Below are 18,481 nucleotides of genomic sequence, written 5' to 3' on the forward strand. Positions count from 1 at the left end.
AACTAAGTAATTTGCAATAAACTTGAAACTTATAATAACATTACGTAATGCATCGATAATTCCGATACTCGATCAAAATCGAGAATTACCTCTACTGTTTGGAACTGGTCTGGTAAGAACGTGTCCCCAGGGGCTCTTCTCGCCCTACTATTCTTTTCTTCGTCACCATTTTCTTTTGCCTGTTTAGACTTCCCCTTGCCTCCGCGATCTGCCCCTGGGTCTCCAAGGATGGTATTGTTGGCGCGAGAGCAAATGCCGCGCACAGAATGGGAGTGGTATCCATCCCATTCTCCTTGGCAACAATACCACCAGATACACAGGCTATACTGAACTAGACGCTCCGTAAGCGTAAACTGGGTTACCTGTGATATGTGTTACACAAAAACAGAAAGCACTGAGTTGGATGGTATTGAACTGCTGGGGGTGATGTAGACCGTTTGCGGGGTCACCCACACGTCATGCCAGCAATGGCCCTTTGTAATATCGTGTCCCGTTTTGAGGTCTTTTACCTTTTAAAGCTTTGGTAATAAATTCAGGTCAAAGATGACAAAACACGCAATTGAGTGAAACTCACTCGTTTCTTCTTTTAAAGGGGCTATGTCACTCAAAATGATAAAATCCATGATTTGGGGTGCAGGGATGGCGCAGTGATGAGAGCACTCGATTTAATTTGCGTGAATTGTTAATTTCAGTTTACAGTATCCCCAATTAGCGCTAGAACGACTAGACACTTGATATGTTGCTTTCCTTTCCTTTTTTCCCAAAATGCCCTAAAAACAGGATGAAACATTGCAAGAACAACTTAAATCTGTTGAACGACACAAAAAAATACTGCAAAAGGAAAGAGAAGCATGGATGGACATAAATGTACAAGATTGAAACGGATTACATTTGGGTAATCTTGGAAAAAGGCGGCCCGACGTTTTTCAAAATTATGACAAATCGCCTGGATAAAGGTCGTTTCTTTCTCAGAATCATTTCGTTTGTGATGTAACGATAATTTTATCGGTAAAGGAATTCCACATTACTATTTTCGAGTTTTAAACTCGTGATTAACTCAAGATTTTCCCGAAACACCCTAAAATAGCGTGATATAGCCCCTTTAACTAAAGTATTTCGCAAAAAATCCTAAATGCAAATTGCTCTTACGGACGTTTTCCTGCATGTCATTGCACTAAGCAAACGTTTATCAGCGGCGGATCCAGGATTTTTCTTAGGAGAGGGTGCACCACTAAGGAATGGCGTAGCTGACTGGTGACCTTTTTTTTTTCTTTCCAGAATACCAGTTGTATTAGAAAGCCGCAGGTCATCTCAGGGGGGGAGGGGGGGTGCGCACCCCCTGCACCCTCCCCCTAGATCCGCTCCTGCACACACTAAGGAAGGCCTGAACATGTTGGTCATGTCAGTCTAATCTGATAACAGGTCTTTTTTTTTGGGGTTGCGTTTGCACCAAATGGTATCGCAAACCCAGGAGTTACGGTATAGCACTTTTATTTCGCGGGGTTTAATTTTGCGGATAGTACTTGATTCGCAAAAATAAGTTCCAGCAGAAAAAAACCCCAGCAAAATTAAAAACCTTAAAAATTTACTCCCGTTAATATAACTAAAAGATCGTTTATTTTGATATTTGCATTGAGAAAAATCAACTGGAGCTTGCTACAAACAAAACGAAACGATAAAAAGTAAGTCAAAACCTTTCCAGTCTCTGGGGAATAAGAAACGAACTCAAAGCAGTCAATCAAAAGGTCACGTTAACCATTTTCTAAGGCCTCCTGGATGCCACATTTTTTCCTGCCGTTCTCGATGATTGATCGGTTTTTTACGAAAGAGTGATAGAAGTTGAAAATAGTTTAGCTGCTTGAAAGAAAACCTCAAAAATTAGTTCCCAGCGGAAATTTTTGTCAATTCGTGCAGCAAAAATTGGTTCAACTTTATGCTACACGATAACGGTAAAACGCAAGCCAAAAGACAGATGAAGAAAAAATAACATAGTTTTTATATAAAACTCTGAATTTCGAATTCTCAGCGAAGGATTAATGACAGTCGCTCGTAAAAACACTAAAATCCCTGGCGAACGACACTATGTTCTGTCAAAAGGAAGAGATTAATCACGTGCTAGGCAACCACAAAGGTGCACGTGATCACCGTGTCAATGTTCTTGTTTATAATGAATGAAGAATGTTCGTCACTTGTAGAGTTGAACAATGTACCTTTTGGCAAAGAAACTTACGTCTTTCGTTTTTTTTAATTTTGTTGTAATATTTAACTGAATATTTATATTTCATCTGTCGGGTCCGGAAGCCTTCTTTGTCGGGTTATTGACCCGTGACCGGACTCTTATCTGGAACAATGTTGATCAATCCCTTCACTGAAGAACCATTATTTTCAACAATGAAGCAAAAAATGGACAACAAGCTTTCTTTTAAAAAATTCTTGACTGACAAGAATTAGTCGAATTTCAAATTGTTTTTTTTACCTGAAGACTGTGCAGGGTTGAGTACAAATAAAAAAAATTATAAATAGCCAGAAAATTGTAAACACAGACTACTCAAGGTGTTTTCCGTCTCACGGTCTCTGGTATCCAACTCAAATAAGTTACCAGAGAATTTGCCGTTTGGTTTCAGTGTTACACATAACACTGCAGTTTATAAAATATATTAACGAGAACTCGACGAAGAGGTAAATCAGCGACTAAATTTCTTGTGCGTGCGTGTGTTGTGGAGAAAATTAAATTACACAAAATATTCCTCTTAAAGGTCGTTAAAAACCTTTATTTTTGGTAGTTCATTTGGACGAAAAAACGTCATAAAAACCTTTTCCAGCGTAAAATTTATTGAAACAAACAAAATATCTGGTAATAGAGCAAAAGTGCGTGCAAAAAAGAAACATAACAGCAAAATAAATTTCAGTCTGACATCAAACCCTTTGCGGAAGAACCTTTTTCTGCATGAAGACTGTGCAGACTGAGTTGAGTACAAAATAAATGTAAATTGCCAGACAACTGAGATTGGACTTCAGCAAACACTGTGTTTCATTCAAGGCGTTCGATTCCTCCAATGTTCGTTAAACCCATAAAAATTTGCCATTTGATTTCAATTAGTAAAATATTAGAAACAAAGCTCACTTGATATCCGACTCGAAAAATGCAATTGTTGTCGAAGACCATTACTCGTCACTTTAAAGATTCCAGATATTTATTTTTCACCGCCTGTCATGTTTATCCAATTGACGTTCCATTCTTGAGCTCCATAAAGGTATATTTTGTTTAAAGATCCACCAAAATGCCATTTGGGTTTCAATGACTTCGACGCCATTGCAGGTTAATTAAATATTCTACTGTGTCCACCAGAGAAATCTAAGCATTTCCACTAGACAAGACAAGGTTTATTTATTTATACCACAAATGCAAAAAGAGAAGAGAACAAAAAATCAATATAACTTATGTAGGGTATAAGGCCACCTAGAAAATAACTAAAAAAGCTAATCTAGCAAGGAGGCTACCACTACCCTCTCAATCCTAAGAAAATACGCGCAGAAGACTCTATGCATAAAGGTACCACTTAGCAGGGAAGTGAAAGGCAAGACTTTTACAGACACGGAAAAAAAAAAAGAAAAAAAGGAAACTAGACGCTCATGAGAGTATACTAGGTTGCCTGTGGTACGTGTTACTATAAAACAGAAGGGACTGAGTTGGGTGCTATTGAACTGAAGAGTTCCAGTCAACTTTTTCAAGTCGGGGGTCATTAAGACTACTTATTATATGGCTTGTGTTTGTAGCCGATATAACGCGCGCTCTGATTGGCTAATTGTCACTGAATTGTAGGGCATTATTCTCCCGTAATGCCCACGGGCCGATTACGGGCTTGCAAAAACAAAGCAAAAGGTAATTAAAAAACCATATAATAAACTACTTACTAACCGAGCTACAACAAGTTGCAAAAATAGTGGAGACACTTCACCTTCTTGGGGCGTTATTAATTTTCCTATTATCTCTCACACTGCAGCCCCCCTCCCCCCCCTTATCAGTGTTGCTAGCAAGACAAAAAAATATTGGGAACTTAAGCAGTCAACATTGAAAGGGGGAGAGGGGAGAGGAAGTTGGAAAGGTTTAAATTCTAGATACGGCGGGCATTGGAAGCTAGAAAAAATGTTTTTTAATGAAAGTGTCTCAACAATTTTGCAACTTGTTGTCTGAGTTGGTTGTCACTGTATTGGCGTACGGTCACTTTGTTTATTGGAACGGGAAGGCGTCTATCGTTTGCGTTTAATATGGTGTTTCCAAAAAAAAGGGTTTAATTCTCTGATCTGCTGTGAATGGAAATTGGCCAGCGATAAACTGGATTTTGGCGGGGTTTCGGTATGACGTAATTTGAAGGCATTTCAGTGCTTTCTGTGAGTCAAGTCGAAAATACACATAATTTGGTACACGAAAAGGTGTGATTTCCATCCTTTGGCTTTTTAAAGTACGCTAGAAATATCCTGGAACTGATTTCGAAATAATTTGCCTGGAACACCTATATTTCGGTGGACACATGACATCTAAAGCACGCGCAACATGTACGAAATTAGCTGTTGTTTACGAATGAGAAACAGACATAACCTCTCCTTTAACTGCGATCGCGTGCCATTTAAAGGGAACATCCACTTTCCGAAAAATCAATTCTTAGCAAACATTGTTATACAAAGATACATTTTCATAGAGGTCCATTTGTAACATTACTTATTGCTTTCGGGCTAGTCTGCTTCCAGAGAAAGGATTGGTAACGCTTACTAGCAAGTCTTCTAAGTGACGTGTCGGGTACAGGCTAATTCCATGTTCTTTGGAATGACTGACTGAGCACAATGATCAAAAGAAAGCACCCGATTGTGCTAAATCCTTTGCGAGATTTGTTTTACAATGAGATACAAAAGTGAACAAATTGGTACCGGCTACACATTATGACATTTATATGAAACGGTCTACACGGTCTACCACAACTTTTCACTGAGAAAATAATATGATATCATATTTCTTGCTGTTGCGATGGTAGACCGTGCTAGGATGGTAGACCGTTGGTAAATGGAATAGACGATATGTACAGGATTTCTAACTGTGTGAGTTTAATACGCATCGCCTGGTAAAGTATTGGATTGATTAGAAAAGAAAGTACTAGTTGAATTGTGCTGTTTCCTCGAAGATACGATTTTCAACTGTAACGCCACCATCCCGCTTGACGTCACCAAGAAACACAATAAATGGTATTGTGTTACATAATACGAGCCATGTGTAACTTTCGGAGCATCAGATCTGCAGTGCAAAATACTTTGCTCGCTTTAGTATTAGGTACGGAGTCTTCTGTTAGCGATGATAAGTCCAAACACTCGCAAATCGATGCTACCGTATGTCAATAATTAATATCCTTTCGTGTTTGGTACAATGTGCTTTGCACTTCGCGTGCAAACTTCTGAAATGTTTCAGAGCTTATACGATATTTAATGATTGTTTCCTTAGTTCCTGCTTTTCTACGTTGAAACGTTTCCCTATAAGATTCAAATCCGGACTGGCAAAATTATTGCAATCAATCAGACAACAAGTTGCAAAAATAGTGGAGACACTTCACCTTCTTGGGGCGTTATTAATTTCCCTATTATCTCTCACACTGCAGCCCCCCTCCCCCCCTTATCAGTGTTGCTAGCAAGACAAAAAAGTATTGGGAACTTAAGCAGTCAACATTGAAAGGGGGAGAGGGGAGAGGAAGTTGGAAAGGTTTAAATTCTAGATACGGCGGGCATTGGAAGCTAGAAAAAATGTTTTTTAATGAAAGTGTCTCAACAATTTTGCAACTTGTTGTAGCTCGAGCCGTACTGGGGAATATTGGCCCTCGGTCGTTTTTGCACGGACCTCGCTGCGCTCGGGCCGTACTGCCACGAACTCGGGCCAATATTCCCCAGTACGGTCCTCGCGCTCGGTTAGTAAGAAGTTAGTAAGGGGCCACCCAGAAGTTGTGCCAGCAGAGGCCCTTTGGCTCCCACGTTCATACAACGAAACAGATCTTTTTCTGAGGTTAAAAGCCTGGTTACGAGCCTAGGAAGGCCCATCAGGCCGGCGCATATCTCCGGTTTCCGTAGCATGAAGCGACTAGGAGTATTTATACTCCTCCCTGGATGGAATGCTAGTCCATCGCAGGGTTACCCCCAGCATTACGCCGGTACCCATTTATACACCTGGCACCGAGAGAGGCACCGTGAGAGTAGTGTCTTGCCCAAGAACACAACACAATGTCCCCGGCCAGGCCCCGAACCCGGACCCTGAGTCGAGCGCACTAACCATGAGGCCACCGCGCCTCCCACAGAAGCCTGGCTACCAGCGTATTAATCATTTGTCAGAAAGAAAACATTCCTGTCATCTTTAGAAAAAAATAGGCACGCATTGCGTACGTGTGGTAGTGCAGTAACACAGCGCTTTATTCCATATTTTCAACTGAGCTGCGTTTTGTTTCCAGGAGATTCAAGTTGTCTTTGCGTAATATGTAGCTCTAATAGTACATGATATTGTTTTGGTATTGTATATGGTAAAAGTCTTAGGTAAATAGCCCCCTGAGAAGACGTGTGGCTACTAGCAAAGTACTAAACCCAGAAAGATTGAAGAAAATAAAAAAGAATCGAGAAACATTGGCCTTTAGGCTGACTCTGAGCGTCTGACAGCTTTGTAATATAAAATATACCACTTTGTAACAGAAGCATAGGACCGAAATTCTATTTTAACGCTCAAAAATGCAAACTAAGCAAAGTACAGATTTTGTTATTTTTGGGAAGAGCAGAAGGAAGCTTTCAGGACGGTCGATCGAGAATAAAATATTTTGCCATCAGCAACAAAATTTTACGACATGAAACCAACATTAATTTTGCACCGCGAATACTATAAAAAGTTATCATCAGCGAAAAACATTTTGGGAGATTTTTGCTACGTTCAATTTTGTTATTGTACTTTTGGCTGCACAACTAAATCGCAAAATCGAAAGTGACATCGAATTCAGCGGGCGCCGTGATCAAGTTACCGCGGCGTGTTTACTCGCGAAACAATGAAGCATCTTTGTCAAATGATGGCAAGATACCGGGGTTTTGTTTTTTGTTAGTTTTCTTTTTCTTTCAAGTGTTGTAAAGTTTGACAAGAAATGTGCGAATTCAACACAAAGATCACAGTGGCTCGACCCTTGAAGTTGACCATTGTTTCGGAAAAGTCAAATATTTACTCTCCAAGACGAGGTTGTTTTTCGCCAGGTAATTCCATCGTTTTGGAAATAGCAGCTACTTTATTATTCATCAGCGTCACAATTTTTTGCTGATTTTGGGCCTCATTTTGTTGAAACTCATGCGTGCTTCCAACGGACCTGTTTATTTTCGTGACTTATGCACGCGCTGCTTACAGTGCACTACCACAAAAATCCTCCCGTATCACATTTCAACCCACGGATGCAAATTTGTAAGCTCGAAAATTACACAAGATGATAAATTCACAAAGGCTGGAAATCTGACAAAACCTTTTCCAGCGAAAAATTTATTGAAACAATATATTTGCTATTAGAGGCAAGAAACTCTTCCAATTTCAATTGCGTGATTGCAAACAAGACACACAATCCGTGCCACAAAGCATATGCAATTAAAGAAATTTCTGACAGTCCAGGAAGAACCCCTTTTCTGAAGAACCTTTTCCGTGAATAATGAAGCACAAAATAGACAACAAACTTTCTTTCAAATAATTCTTCACTGTCACATTTCGATTTTTTTTAACCTGAAGACTATGCAGAGTTGAATACAAAATAATGTAAATTGCCAGACAACTGACTGCGACTTCAGTAAACACAGATGCATTCAAGGCGTTCGATTCCTTCATTTAATGTTTGTTAAACCCATACAGAATTTGCCATTTGGTTTCAATGGTGTACATAACATCAGAGTTAGCCAAATGAAGTTAGCAATTGCTGTCGAAGACTGGACAGTTGGAGTATCGTCGGCTTGAAAGTTTACGGAAGAAACCGTGTATCGGATAGTCAATGTTTTATTCACTATGATAATTATTCGATCTAAAATGAACAAAATTACATAACAATCACTGAGATATTCGAATACTCTGAAATCTCTGAGCAAATGAAAAGAAAAAAATCAAAATAAAAGACTGGACTAAACTTACTCCTGTGGCGGGTTTCTGTAAACTACGAACTCTTGAAACTGAACTCGACGGCTTAACACTGCTGAAACTAGTTGACTTAAACTCATATCCTTTCAAACACGTGCTACTGACTGATCTGAAACTTAAGCCTTTGTCACTCAATGAATTCTCTTAAAATGTCAATCAAAGCTTTGTGCGTTTCCGGTAATAAGTAATTAATCAGTTCTGTCGTGGTAACAAAGACCATTACTTGTCGCCTTGACGGTTCCAGATGTTTATTTTTCACCGCCTGTCTTGTTTACCCAATTGACTTGCCATTATATTTTGTTTAAAGATCCACCAAAACGCCATTTGTGTTACAATGACTCTCGACGCCAAAAAAGAAAGAAAACAGAGAAATTTTACCCATTTTCCGACTGGGATTGCCATACTGGCAACCCAGTAATGAGTAAATTGTTGTCGCCAATTTTGTAATTTGCTCCAATGGTTTAAGCCATTTGGTAAGATATGGTCGGATATCACAGTGATTACCAAATGATTTAAGCCATTTGGTTATCAGCATGAAAACGAGGCTAGAATATAAATTCCACGATTTGTCGACTTTATTTGAATATCTCTTTTCCAAATTTAGTCAGAATGCGGTATACAATGTCTGGGACATATTTGCAAAGAGTTACGGTGACAATCATTGGTCATGTGACTTGAATCTTGAAAACGAGGCTAGGATATAGGTTCCACGATTTGTCGACTTCATTTGGATAAGGACACCTCAACATGAAAAAGCAAGAAACACAAAGAAAATACAACAACAAAATGACAACAAGCAAACCCAATACCATTTCATTCCAAGTCAACAACTTTGTCAAAATAAAAATTAATTAAGTGGACAAAAGTCCATTACAACCAAACACACTTCTTGGTAAAGTAATTGAAGAAGAACATGGATTTATGAAAATTGTAACCAAATTTGGAATTATTAACACTTGGATTGCATGCACACCAAACAGACTACAAATTACGGAAGACATGAATGTGTTATTAGACACAACTAAAACAATAAGTTTCACTGCCGCATGAAAAAGGCACTTGACCAGTGACACATGTACAAGAGGTGCAAAAACAAGGAAATGACTTCTCATCGTTCAACTACAGTCAACTACATGCAAGTAATGACTGTTTAATAAAGGTTACAAACTTTGTGGACTACCAGAAAAAAAAATCTTTGAATTTGATTGTTGAAGTAGTTATAACCACAAAGGGGTTTTATACTGAATTACATTTGTCCAAGTAACTGTACATCATTCAATAATCTACCTTCTAAAAGGTCAACTGTTTTTTTCCTTCCAAAAACCAGAAAAATAAATATAAAAGATGAAGGTCATTCTTAGTAAACAAGGTTTTGTTTTTCTGCTGCTCTAAGATAAAAAAAAGGCAGAATTAGTTATCATGCACAGTATGCCTAACCCCAACCTCAATGCTAACCATTTAGAATCAGTGCCTAGACTTAATAACAGCAAAAGGCATTTTTACAGACTCTCATGAAAACGTACGCCAACTGCATCTCCTTACGGATTTACTTACCAATATACACGTACTTACTAACAATTGATGGACTTTTTTTTTATGTTTCCTACTTTCAATCTCAACCTAGTTTAAAATTAAATTTACCTAGGTTGAAACCATTTCAACCTGAATTTCAATTTTACCTGTAACATATTCAACAAGTACAAGTACAAGTACAGTTCAAGTGACGAGTTGCGTTTGATCTTTGACAGATATGGCTGAGGGTGGCAAAAGGGGTTTCCGTGATGCGTGATAGCCCCAAAATTATTAGCGTGGTGCGTGATCGGACCCAAATTATTCGCAGTATGCGTGACTGGACATAGCAGCGTGATGCGTGATCTATTATTTCACAAACGCGTGACGCGTAAGTTACCCTGGTGATTTCCCTGATAGGTCAAGTTTCTTTGATATGATATGTGAAACTAAACGGACAGACATTTCAAATTGGCAGCCGTAACACCATTTTCTGGTCGCAGGGGCCTTCTAGCTCGGACAGCTCTCTTTTCCAATCTCCTGCCGTCATCGAAAATGCGGTGTAATTCAATACTGGTCAAATGAATCGTACATTTTGGTCCTATTACAAAGCAATTACCAAAACAGCTAGAATTCTTGACGTAGTTAAGCATGAAATGACGCAGGCCAGTACACCTACTGATAAAGCTAATCTGTTCAGTGCGTTCTTCCTCTCAGTTTTTGCCCCAACCCGATCTTAGCATCGTAACCGATCGCCTACCCAGACTCAACTATAGCTTTGATCATGAATTATCTGAGTTTCGCCTCAGTCTCATACAATCACTGAAAATGTTGATGTGCAATCTAAGACAACTAATTGACGAAAAAGAACGCTGGATACAGTATATTACCGCTAATTCATTCAATGGATTTTAGGTAACTGCAGTTAAGCCTCATTTATATGTATGTGATATCTGATGATTTAAGTTTTCTTTCAGTGATGCGTGGTGGCTGACAAAAAATCAGCGTGATGCGTGATAGATACCCCCCTTTGCCATCCTCATGATAATGTTCTTAAAACAAGGTACAAGAACTCAAAGACAAGGAAATGAAGATCCAGGATATTTAACAATTATTTTACGAGGGCGCGCTGGATATGAAGTGATAGATGCTAACCAACTCGGCGCTACGCTCCTCGTTGGTTACAACAATTTTATATCCAGCAAGCCCGAGTAGAATAATTGTTTTACTAAAAAATTCAGTATAAGCAACTCTTCCATGTGGATTTTATTTGGTCATCAAGTTTTCTCGATTTCGCTCGGAATTTCTCGCTTTTTTCGCTCGTATTGCGTACTTCCAAATTTGGGGAATTTAAGGAATTTAATAAAACAATTATTCCATTTGCGCTTGTTGGATCTGAGACTGGTTATAGCCAACTCGGCTCTTCGCGCCTCGTTGGCTATTTACCATCTCATATCCAACGCGCGCTCATGGAATAATTGTTAATTATTAAATTCTCAACCTCGGATATTGCATTTTGCGTTCTCTGGGCGGTCGGTTCACTCAATCTCGGTTATCAGCTCATATACCTTAGTTTGACCTTATATGGTAAATGATTGCGTTCAGCGTTGCTAAACTAAAAATGTTTTCGACGGAAAGCAAATTTTCTCTTTGAATAAAGCCAAAAAAGAGAAAAAAACTTTTTTTGTGGAAAGTTAGGATCAATTCCGACGTTTAGAAGTACGCGAAAAGGCAAGAAATGTTTTTGTGATGAGCCTGCGTCTGTCTGACCACAAGGTATTACACAACATTGCATCTTCATCAAGTTTTCTCGATTTTGCTCGGATTTTCTCGGTTTTTCGCTCGCTATTTACCATCTCATATCCAACGCGCGCTCATGGAATAATTGTTAAATAGCCTGTGTCCGGCGAGCCAATGAAAATGCTGGAAATCTGATATCCGTTGTTCAGTTTTTAATTATATCATATAACCGAGTCAACGCATATTGCCAACATCAACGTGAAGCGACTTCTCTCACGTTCCAAGACAAAGCATGTGTTAAGTGTATCTGTCAAAAGTCTTTAGAATGTGCTCAAAGGAATGGAACAAAGTTCCAACTAGGAAAAATGCCATTTTGGATCTCTTTCTCACAAATCGTCAATCGCATTAAAAAACTCCACAGGCCTTTCCACCGTTCGGCTTGTCCGATCATAACACAGTGCTAAGTTTTCCAAAGGCAAGGGAAAAGTTTGTGCTTAGGCGTGATCTACGTCCCAGCCGTAAAGCTCAACTGGGCCGCTACTTAGGCAGCATGGATTGGCGCGTCCTTTTTACTGGTCTTTAAAGCTGCGAGGAACTGCTTGGGGAGTTTCAAAACGTGCTTTCTACAGTTCTAGATCTTCTAATGCCTGTACAAAGGGTGCGAATTAACAACAGTGACGCCCCTTGGATGACAAGCGAACTGAAGTGGCTCATTCTAAAACGAGCGAGCCTTTCACGAACGCGAATCTGAGTCAGTCCAGTTTAGGTTCTATAGGAACGCTGTTAACCGGAAGCGCAAATGCTACAAAGCAATATTCTGTGAAGCAAAGATCGATCAAATAAAGGAGAGCGATCTTAATTCCTGGTGGAAGGAAGTAAAGAGACACATCGGAGCGCGACAATCCTCCTCCAGAAATCTGATTTCTCTCCTCGACATCGATGAGTTGGAGGGGTTGTCCATGCGCGAGGTTGCAGACCTTATCAACCACGCCTTGTTGGAGGCTCTTGAAGAGTACCGCCTGTCTGACGAGATTCCCAGGTTCCCTCTAGAAGATCAGTATCTAGTTGTTACTGATATGACGTACGTATATGAGACTTTCCCATCTAAATGCAGCCAAAGCCGGCGGACCGAACGGTATTCCTAATTGGATACTTAGGAAATATGCAGAATTTCTCGCCTATCCTATCTCAATCATTTTAAATGCCCCCTTTAAGGAACAGCAGCTTCCGAGACTCTGGAAATTGGCAGACGTCACTCCTTTACCCAAAACCAAGCCTGTTAAGGAGATCAAGAAAGATCGGAGGCCCATATCGTTAACACCAAGTATCTCTAAGGTCGCAGATGACTTTGTAGTCACAGAGCACGTAAAGCCAGCTGTGCTGCGCTCTCTGGACCCAAGTCAGTGTGGTGCAATACCAAAGTCTTCGACAACTTTTGCTCCGTTGGAGATGCTCCACGAGTGGTCGAAAGGGACTGATGGGAACGGTTGGACTATCAGGACACTCCTGTTTGATTACAAGAAAGCATTTGATTTAATCGACCATGGCATTTTAGTAAGGAAATTATGCGCGCATGACATCGCACCTAGCGTATTAATTGGATAATAGACTTCCTATCAGCTCGCTCACAGAGAATCAAACTCTCTGAAGGCTGTGTTTCCGAATGGGGCACAGTACCTTCGGTTGTTCCGCAAGGGACCACACTAGTTCCCTTGGCTTCATTTGATCATGATAAACGATCTAACCGTCAGTAATGCTTCTATTTGGAAATATGTAGATGACACCACAACATCAGAGGTAATAGAGAAAGGACATCATAATGAGGCTCAAGGTATTGTAAATGAGGTAGTCAATTGGTTAATCAGAAACAGAGTCAAAAGTTAAACAGACAAATGTAAGGAGCTCCGCATTAGTTTTGCATCAGATTGTATCTTTCCTCCTGTTGTCAGTCATAGGAGAGGAGTGCATCAAGTTAGTTAAACATGCTAAACTTTTAGGTGTTACCATCTCTGGTGACTTAACATGGAATGCGCACATCACGGAAATTACTAAGAAGGCAGCTAAGAGGCTCTATATTCTTGTTCAACTAAAAAGAGCTCGTGTTTCACAGGAAGATCTATGCCTTTTTTACACTACATGCGTGCGCTCCGTCATCGACTATGCTGCGCCAGTTTTCCATCAAGCGCTACCAGCACCTGAAGCAATCATCCAGTTAGTTAAATGTGGTTGTTTTTAACAAAGATGATCCACGAACCGCTGACAATGCCGTAAAGCTGGGCTCACCTGCACAGAACTTTGCTCATGCTCTGACGCTGACGAGATCTGCAAAAATGTCCAGGATGAAGACCTCAGTGGCCAGTCTGGGCAACAACCATTTCTGGATGCTTGATGACGTCACCAGTATGGATGTCCGGTAGTGGGACTTCGAGGAAGCTCATTCATTACTCTTGTTCGAGCCCTAGCGACTTTGTTCCGTAACCATATCCCATGAAACCTTGCAAAATTGCAGACGACAAACAAATACACACAACAAGCAAAGAATTGATGGCGATCGAGGTGATGAGACAGAGAAATTTAGATGAAAAGTCGGGTGAAGGTGCTTGTTGCGAAGGTCTCGATAGAGGAATAAAGTCTCTTTTGTTGACGTTTTTAGGTATGTAACACTTTTTTTTTTTTATTCCTAAAAAAAATCTTTTCAAAAACTAGAACAAATTTGCTTCCAATTGTCAAAATTCCAGTCGAGTGCACGAGGTTTTTGCTCGAGTGCACGGAAGTTGAAAGTCTGTTAGTATGCAAACTACTAGGCCGATTTCCTTTGTTCAGACCTATCGGAGTGTCGTGTAAACCGTAGATTTTAACCATGCATACGTTGTGGCCGGGCATTTTAAAGTTAAAGTCCAATTATTTATCGCACCTTTAAGCTTACATTATGTTGCTGTGAATTTCAGATCAACATGCAGGCCAACAGAATGGCTTACTGCCGCATTATAACCCCCCCCCCCCCCCAAAAAAAAAAAAAAGCTTTTTCTTGTTTTCAGTACCTCTCGGCCAAATTTACTTTGTTTTGGTTTTGATCTCAACCAATCACAAAGCTCGAAACCGATATCCAGAAATGGTTATGGCCCAGACTGGTGGCTGTGAAGATGACAGTGACGAGGATGATGCTGTTGATTATGAAAAATTTGACACTGATATGTAACATAGACATTTAAAATACATGTATCTTATAGTTTTTAAGTGCAAATCATGTATTGATTCCGGTAAAGGTCACTTAACATTGTTGATGTATCACAAAATAATATTTTCATGTCATAATATGTGGAAACTATGCCCAAAGAAATCAGGATTTCTTGATTTAGCTTCGTTTCCAGGATTAAGTCACGTAACCAGTGGTTGTCACCGTTACTCTTAGTAAATATGTCACATTCTGACTAAGTTTGGACGAGAGATATTCAAATATAGTCGCCAAATCATGAAATTTATATTCTAGCCTCGTTTTCATGCTGATTAACCATATTGCTTATTTACACCTTCCCTAAAAACTGTTGGAGCAAATTACATAATTGGCGACAACATTTTTCTTACTCAGTAGGGTCCACTGAACAGTTTGAGAGCAGTCGCTTGCTTTCTTCATAAAATTCCCACGGGATTACACTTGCTCCCTGACAAAAACTGAAAACTGAACTCAACAATGAACACAAATCAAGTCAAACTATACTCTCCATGAGTGTAAACTAGGTTGCCTGTGGTACGTGTTACACCAAAAATAGAAGGCAACAAGTTGGGTGGTATCGAACTGCAGCGTTCCAGTTAATATTTTCAAGTGGGGGGTCATGTAGACCATTTGAGGTGTCACCCAGACGTCGTGCCAGCAGTGGACCTTTGGCTCACATGTTCTCACGTTGATTATTTTGTAATGTCCTGTCCCGTTGTAAGGTCTTTTACTTTTATTATTAGCTTTGGTAATACATTCAGTTCAAAGATAACAAAACACGCTTTTGAGTAAAAATCACTCAAATCGTCTTTAAATAGTCTGCAAAAAAACTAACTGCAAATTGCTCTGACGGACGTTTTCCTGCATGTTACGCATGTCTTGCAGTTGCACTAAGCAAACGTTTATCCCACACACTAAGGACTGAACATGTTCCCGCTTTGTAATTTCTCTTCTTTTAGTCTAATATGATTCCACATCTTTCTTTTTTGGCTTAACGTTTGCACCAAAACGTACCGTAAAAGCCGAGAGTTAACAGTAAAAGGCAAGCCAAGAGATACCCTGGGTGACAGAGGAATGTTTTGTAAGGTCGGAGAAAACGCTCCGCGATTCCAAATCAATGGTCGAGGACGAAAAAAGATAACCTCTGGTCGCAGAATCACATAACCTCATTTCCTTGCGTAGAGACAGCTCAGATTTTTCGTTACGGTGATGTCGTCAAACCAGTTTTGGCCGCCAAGCTGAGACTATTTCCCACGGGACGCAATGAAGCGCATCATTAGCATTCCTGAAAATTGTGATTACAGTGATGGCTGTTCATTTCAACAGCTTTAATAATTTTGGAGCAATTTTAACGATGATGTATTGGTTTTCGGTGCGTAATATTGATTTATTTGATGAAAGCTTTTTTCCCTCAGAGCGAAAATTTAGCAACAGAAACGTGTTTCAAACAGGATACTGCAAAATAGCAAAGAGCAAGAGATCAATACCTAAAGCGCAGAATGGACGACTCCTCCGCATGATTCCATGATTGCATGATTCCTCCGTTCCCAGACACAGTTGCAACAAATCTTGCGAGTTCAACTTTTTTAGTCAATTCTCCCGACCGCTCTCGAACGAGCTTGACTATCTGCAAGTGTCCTCATACGCAAATCGATAAGGAAAATAATTTAACTACAATTAAAATGGGTCTTTTCACTGAAGCAGCACACGGACCATCGGAGCAGTTTGGCTTTTTCCTTTCGGGCCGAAGTCACCCAATGCTGCTTGTCACAATAATATTAACAACAGCTGTTGAGAACCGGTTTTTCGATTTGTCCAAGCAGAAAGTCCCTCGAATGTAACGTCCAATCGGCGAACTAGGACAAATTCTGTCCCAATTTGATGACAAGGAAATGAGGTTCTGGGTTGTGCGACCAGAGTTTTTTGTTTTCGTCCTCAACCGATGATTTGGAATTGCGGAGCGTTCTCGCCGACCTTGAAAAAAACAAGAGGCTACAAGTAGCCTATACTCGGGCCTGCAAAAGTACAGTGGTGTATCGTTAATTTAGCACTAAAGAAAAGAAAAGAAAGAAGTCTGTCCTTCTTACATGGGCCTTACATTGCGATTCTCATGATGTTCGACTGTGTATGTAGTGAATACCCGGATCCAGATTATCTTCATTACAGGTGGTGACAATGACCACTGGACACGAGGTAAAATTTGAGAAAAGCACATTGTTTTTTACTGATCGATGGTTATTCGTGCTCAGTGTTTGAGAAAGGAAACGCTAATTGAACGGTTTAAGATGAAGCGAAATGACTCATCGAAACGAAGACGAAGGTGAGATGTATAAACATCTGTCAAAGATGACAAAACTTTCGTGCAGTGATGCACGTAAAAAACACTTTGTCACGTGCGCGACATGTGAAGATGTGCACTATATCTCAACTCTTGAAAATACTTTCAGAAGTACACAAGTTCCTTGAGGATGGCCATGCCAAATTAATCCATAGCACGAGAATCAAATATTTAAAATATACCATTTGTTGTAATTTAAATACTCACAGTAGCATGCAGAATTTGCCAGCTGGGAGGCCCGTATAGACTGTATAGAGAAAAACTGTGGCCGAGGCCTTGAAAGGCCGCAGGTCGAGGGCAGCTTTTTCAAGACCGATATCACATTTTTTTGCTATACGGACCGACCCTTTGCTGGTAAATAACTTTTTGTCTCTCTCTCTCTCCCATCCTCTCTTAAAAGCACTTGTTTTAATTGTTGACTCGCACCGCGCTTGATAGCGAATGCAGTATTAATTAAAGCGACTTACAAACTGAACGTTTCAAAGAGAAATATTTTTTTATTTGAATTCTATTTCCAAACCTCTTGTCTAATGAAAAATAACCTCTGTACGTAAACGGAGTCGATGTCAAAAAAATTGAGTTTCGTTTCCGGAATGGTAAGGGTAGGAGAAAAGATAGAATACTGTCGTGTGGGTCACTTGGCCTGTCATTGTTATTTCGCTTCGTATATTGAAACTCTCGAGAAATAAAGAAAGAAATTTGAACGCAAACTCTCTGAACGGTGAGAAGCCTGTCAAGGAATATTAACCATTAATGTCACTGTTCCTTGGTATCAACATGCATAATTAGCTTATAAACACATAACGCAAGGCGCAATGGAACGAGACAATAGACGTATTGGGGTTTTTTGAGGGAAACACTGCCTTGCGGCTGGTTAGCCTATGCGACTTCCAGATTGCGTGACAAAGAAGAACCTCACTTATCTCTCCAGCACTACGAGCTGAGTGGTAAACAGGAAGTGCTGGATCGGACAAGAGTATTGGCTAGTGAGCAATGTACAAAGGCAACGAGCCAACAAGCTTGGGGGAAGTCGCTTCGCAGACTTAACCACACCACGCAGGAGCGACCCAATTTAATTGACGGCAAAGCGATATATCCAACCCATCTCCAAAGAGAGAGAGGGAAAGAGAGGGAGAACTTTGACAAATTGCAAACAGCTAGTTGATTTACTACAGAAAAGAAACTTCCAAGTGAACCTTGGACGACTAACTGAGGCTTTTATAGTTAGACCCTGTCTATTAAAATAGCCAGTTGCACACGTTCTACCATGTAACAGGTAAGCATTACACCGTGCTCTTTAGCACTAATGAATGAGGCTTTAACAGATTTGGCCAATGCAGATGTACGTTATAATCTGAGATCTAAGAACAAAGTCTTTATGTCCTTGTTTTATTTACAAGAAAACTGTTGATTGTATGACCTTGAACGGCCGACTCCAAAGAACGCGAATATAACTATCGCGACCTGAATAGCCCTTTTAGAACGGTTACGTTCCATTAACCGT

The 18,481-nt window shown here is 40.0% G+C and overlaps 1 long non-coding RNA gene across 1 annotated transcript in view; it reads right to left on the reverse strand.

Annotated features, from left to right (window-relative positions):
* Positions 1-14,462: 14,462 nt before the first annotated feature.
* The window catches only part of LOC138023999 (uncharacterized), a 13,830-nt gene continuing 9,811 nt past the window's right edge, over positions 14,463-18,481 (reverse strand). The window contains exon 3 of the long non-coding RNA XR_011126868.1: positions 14,463-14,589. This is a non-coding gene — a long non-coding RNA (uncharacterized lncRNA). The remainder of the gene's footprint in view (positions 14,590-18,481) is intronic.

Source organism: Montipora capricornis, chromosome 11 (genome assembly GCF_036669925.1).
Source record: "Montipora capricornis isolate CH-2021 chromosome 11, ASM3666992v2, whole genome shotgun sequence".
Lineage (NCBI taxonomy): Eukaryota > Metazoa > Cnidaria > Anthozoa > Scleractinia > Acroporidae > Montipora > Montipora capricornis.